Raw genomic sequence first — 5,898 nt, 5'->3', positions numbered from 1 at the left:
ACCCTCGTTGACAAAGTGTTAAATAGCTACAGTTCAGCTGGTTGGTGTTATTTCAACAACCGTTTTTGCATTATGAGTCTAAATAACAACAAAACCCCCAAGTCCCTCTGTGCTCTAAAATGCTATGCTGTACATAGCTCATGCCTTCGTACCTCTCTCACTGCTGTTTTCAATGTTTTCTCAAGTCTGTCTCCTTGTAGTGCTCACTGCTGTTGTCACACTTGAGGGCTTCATCATCTCCTGTCTACACACTGCAAAAGCCTAGCCTCCTAAGTGGTCTCTCCTTTTCACTGTCCTCCCACCGCATCACCTATCTACCTCATCACCACCTCCAATTATCCTTCCAAATCACAGGCTTGATCAGACCATTCACAAACCCATCATGGCTCTCCATTGCCTATAAAAATGAAGCCCAAATTATAGAATCTAGCATGGCAGTAAAAAGCCCCACATCTAGCCCCCATCTACTGTACCCTTCGTGTATCCTCAATTCCATCTATTCCAGATAACTTGCCCTAGCGTGAAAGCACCATCACTTTGTATCTTTGAACATGCCTATCCTCTTTACAAAAATCACCCTTTTTGACTCAGCTCAAATGCCATTTCCTCCAGGAAATTCTCCACCACTTTCTTCCAGTCCAAATTAATTAATTACTCTTTCCTCCAAGTTCATCAAGCACCATACATATACTTTATTGAGATATAATTCATATATCATACAATTCACCCATTTAAAGTGTACAATTTAATGGTTTTTTAGAACAGTCACAGGGTTGTGCAACCATCACCACAATTTTAGAATATTTTAGTCATCCCCAAAAGAAACCTGTACCCATTAACAGTCCCTCTCCACCCCCAGCCCTAGGCAACTACTTATCAATTTTCTATCTCTATGGATTTGCCTATTCAGGATATTTTATACAAACGCAATCATATAACATGTGGTTCTTTGTGACTGGTTTCTTTCACTTAGCATAATTTTCTCAAAGTTCATCCATGCTGTAGCATGGATGGTATCAGTATCTGATTCCATTTTATTGTTGAATAATAGTCCATTGTATGGTTATGCCACATTTTATTTATCAGTCAATGGACATTTGGGTTGTTTCAACTTCTTAGCAGTTATGAATAATGCTTCATATACACTTTGATTATAATTTAATATGTATAACTTATAGTATTATACTTATATACTTAATTTATAATACTTATAGTATTATAGGGTTTTTGTTTGTTTGTTTGGTGTGTTTGATTTATCACTTGATCATAAACTCCTTGTAGACAAAGACCACCATTTTCACTCTATAATTTCCATAAAACAAGTATTCAATAAATGTTTGACAGATGGGTGAATGGGCAGATATTATAGGTTCTCATTATATTATCATACTAATACTCAGATAAAAACATTAGCGTGGGCCCAGTATATTTACCCAATAAATAATAACATTCAAACACTGGTGTCTCTTAAGTAGACTTTAATCTCTACACTGTTTCCTGGAATTCCACACATAGATACTATACTACAGTTGATTGTCATGGAGGCAGCTCTTTTGCTAACAATAATTGTGAACTGGGTGGACAAAAGCCTTGAAGACGCCAGACTTTTTCTCCTAAATTGACTCCACAGGATCTCGTTGTTTCCCTTGGCTTGACCTAGGTTATTCTTATAGTCTAGAGCAGCGGTTCTCAACCGTTCACAGGGGTCGCCTAAGACCATCGGAAAACACATATTTTTGATGGTCTTAGGAACCGAGACACCGCTTCTCTATCTGTCTCCAGGCGGGTCTGCCCACATGCAGATATGCCCACATATGAGTACCCAGCGACCCCTGTAAAAGGGTCATTTGACCCCCAAAGGGGTCGCGCCCCACAGGTTGAGAACTGCTGGTCTAGAGTGATGATTCTCAAGCCTGGCTAACCATCAGAATCCCCCATGGAGCTTTCTCAAGATTCAAATTACCTGGGTCCCGCCTCCCAGATTATGATCATGTGTCTTGGGTAGGGGCCCAGGTGCTCACATGTTCTAAAAGCTATAAAGATGCTTCTGATGCATAGCAGGCTCAAGAATTCCTATTTTAAAAGTTGCCCTGGGGTTAGAAAGAATTAATCTTATAGAGCATGTATGAGCACTTGACTCCTGGAGAGTATTTTACTCATCCTGGGATCATGCCCATTAATACTACCTAATATTTATAAGGCAGTTTTTATTTGCAAAGAGCTTTGTAGTCATCTTTTATTAGCTAGGTGTGCATGCTGGGTGACCTTGTACAAATCACATAATCCCTTCATATCTTAAATTCCCTCAAATGTAAACTGTAGGCGGTAATTCTGACCCACCCTCAAGGTATTGTGGAGACTAATGGAGGACTGTAAGGCACTCAGCAAACATAAAAATGTTACATGCATGCTTATTAGACAGGTATGAAATCCTAGTCACAGCCTTTTAAAATGAAACAAATATCAAAATAAACTCTTAAACAAGCCTTCCTACAACCTTCATCATCATCTGAAAGATCCTTCATCATCATCTAAAGTACAATTCCTCCTTTGCACCAAGGCTAATAAACAGGCATAATTGCATCACAAAGAAAACAGAGCTAATGATGGCAGCAAACAGATATATAACACAGTCCTGAAATATCATTTAACCTTCTCATTTATCACTCATAATGCAATTAGAGAGTATATCTATAAATACACTCTGCTGAAAAATATTCTTATAAAACATTTGTGCATGTTCATACAAGTCTTCAAGCTAATGCTAATACTGATGTTAAGCCTGAAGTTGTTTTCTAGTTTGCTGATGGTTTTCACATGGCTATATTAACTTCTCATCATCCCAACGTGGCTGACAGAGTATATGGTCAACATGAGACCTTGAGACCTATTTCAAGTTGGAGGTGGGTGAGAATGGGGAGGCAGAGGCAGAGTCTCCAACCTTGGAACCCGAGACAGGTCTTTTAAAGATGATGACCCACAACTAAGGGCTCATTTGAATTATATTTGCAGCTTCTTGGAAAAGGGAGTAAGAAAACAGACATGATTTTCCTTTTTTTTTTTTCATTTTGCTTTGAAAAAAACACAAAATTTCTAGGGCCAGGTCCAATTATATATTCTAGTTCATTTTCAGTTGAATGGTTTCTGTGACTCTGAATGAGAATTAGTGCCCTGACACCCACCGCAGCTGATTTGAGCCATGAAGCTTAAGAAAGCATCATCTTTCTGGGGCCAGTTGACCTTGATCATGCTCTTTCCCCTTTGGGATCTTGAAGGTTTGGGTTGTAGCCCCAAGGACATTTGTCTGCTTTGGTTAAGCTCAGGACCTGCTAACAATTAAATTCTATTAAACAAATACTTATTGAGTACTTATATCTGTAAATAATGCCGTAGTGCTTACTGTGGAGGCTATCAAGAGTTGATCGAGATGCTTACAGGGTTGCTATCACTCAATTATCTTGGGTCCTCGAGTCAAGTCAAAACCAACAAGCTCCCCACAGGAACTACCAAGGCTTGGTCATCTGACATGCAGGTTCCTTGGGGACTCCTAGATTGGACGTCAGCAGACACCAAGTTGAAATGTCATTTAAATTCTCACCCAACAAGTTTCTACCTGCAATATCCCATTAGACCTCAGTCAAAATCCAGGAGCTCCTGTGAAAAGAGCCTCAGTGCAGGGAGCCTCATTGGTTAGGGAAATCATCTATTATGCATAGTTATTGTTTTTAAAATAAGGTTAATTCCAGCAGGTTTCTAACTCAATAATCTTTGAGGGTCTCAGCATTTTTGCTGAACATCCTAAGGGGAGAAAGAACAACATTGGCTTCATTTCAATAGTTAGGAGAAATTAATGCTAATACATGCCTTCAATGGGATGCACTTAGGTATCCTGAACACTTTCTTCCATCAATATGGAAAATCCCCAGAAGTATGCACTGAAGATTTTTCCTCTGTAAAGAGATGCAGATGGTTGTTATAAGTTGTATGATTTCCTCTGAGTCTTTCAAAGTCCTGTTTTTTCCACAGCTCAAGGTGAGCATCCATGCTCTGTGGATCTAGAAGCCTAAACATCATGAATTAGTTTCATTGCTTTCCTCAGTGAAACACAAGCCACCACATCCCAGACCACTGTTCTTCTTGAAATCAGATGGCATTTTAAGACAGGGGAGAAACGAGGTACAATTTTCTGGTCTAATGCTTGTTTTACATACCTTTCACAGGGGATCTAAGGATCTTAGACAAAATTTAATCATTTTTACATGTTAACTTTACTTTCAAATTCCTCCACCTCCCACCCCCCAGACAACAACAACAACAACAAAACATGGAGAAACACTCAACCATTTACTCTTAAATCTCTGTGACTTGGGTCATAAAATACAATCTCGGCAAAGCAAACAAGGCAGTCGAGGGTTGAGAGACAAGGAGAATGTTGTGTATTGCGTGTAAGATTTTGAAATGCCCCATGTTGGTAGTTTACCATTTGTCTTCATGCACAAGATCAACACTGGTCTGTTGTTTGTGGTAGATATTTGCTCTAATCTAGAGGAAGATTTCTCTGACTGATGATGGATAGGCATTTAAAACACACACACACACACACACACACACACACACAACCAGATCAGTGAGAAGCACCCTATTTTACAGATGTTAAAATTTTCACTGTTTTAATTTTTTTTTAATTTAAAAGAAAACAAAATTTATTCTATTTATTAGTGCTGAAAATTTAGCAGAGCTCAATAAATAGATGAAGGGAGCTTTAAACATTCAGTAATTTATATAATTTAACATGCTAAAAATGGGGAAATAAACAGGGCATGGGAACAGGGAGTACATATCGGAAAAGTAACTTCAAGATTTCCTTCATTTTGATTGTATTGCTTTCTTGTCAGGAGGGAAGAGTTTGACTTCAAAGGTAACAAAATATGTGAGAAGGGAATTTACATCTTTCTGTTCTAGATGGTATTCTTTTGCTATTTTCTCAGCAGACCATGTTTCCAGATAAAGTTTATGTTTATTGAGAAGTGTCAATGCCTCTACAATGGAAATTTTACCTTTGGGAATGTTCTCGATATTCATGTCAAAGTGATTGCCTTTTGGCAATCTGTACTCCTTTGGTTCTGGACTGTTCCAGCATCTTTTGCCTGCACAGGATCTTTGGAATCAACATATACATCTTTTAGTAATGACAGCAGTTTGTCATCTTTTCTATCAATTTATCGCTTAATATCTGGATGCGCGTTCATTTGCTCTCGCAGGCGGCTTTTGGTGGAGGGGTGCCTGGGAGCGGGAGAGGGCTTCATCTTGCTGATTTCCCATTCCGACAGGTTCTCTAGGTTGAAGTTCCTGATTGTGCGAGTCACTGAGGCCCCCATCTCCTCACAACATGATGCCCTCAGGTTACTAACGCATGTGGGAAAACCTTCACTGTTTTAATTTTTATGTCACCTAAGTATCCATCTACCTCCTTAGAGCATCTCTGTGTTTCTTTATAGGAAAATTTAAATAAAGTTATTGTTTCCTTTCTAAATATTTTTTTGGGATTAACAGTAATACTTCTTTCACTTTTATTTTAGTCCTGATGATTAAACAGTAAAAATGCTAATTAGTAGCTGGTATTTGGAGAGAAAAAGCTATTTCTTGATGGGGAAAATTCAAACTGAGATGGAGACCTCATGAGGCGCTTAGAAAAATGGGCTAGATTGCATGCTAAGGGGAAGGGATTAGGAACTGAATTGACCAACTCCAGAGAGAAATTCTGGGTTAGTGGAAAGACTAATCTGAGATCAGAATGTATTAAAAATGCTCACATTGTTAAAATGTCCATATTAACCAAAGCAATCTACAGATTCAATGCAATCACTATCAAAATACCAATGGCATTTTCACAGAACT

General features: G+C 38.6%; 1 pseudogene; it reads right to left on the bottom strand.

Annotated features, from left to right (window-relative positions):
- Window positions 1–4,727: 4,727 nt before the first annotated feature.
- LOC109379048 (NADH dehydrogenase [ubiquinone] 1 alpha subcomplex assembly factor 4-like) lies at window positions 4,728–5,561 on the bottom strand (annotated as a pseudogene).
- Between the last annotated feature and the right edge of the window lie 337 nt (window positions 5,562–5,898).

The sequence above is a fragment of the Hipposideros armiger genome, unplaced genomic scaffold, assembly GCF_001890085.2.
Source record: "Hipposideros armiger isolate ML-2016 unplaced genomic scaffold, ASM189008v1 scaffold_21, whole genome shotgun sequence".
Classification (NCBI taxonomy): Eukaryota; Metazoa; Chordata; class Mammalia; order Chiroptera; family Hipposideridae; genus Hipposideros; species Hipposideros armiger.
Note: the sequence above shows the minus strand (reverse complement) of the source record. Positions and strands in the feature narration are given on the sequence as shown.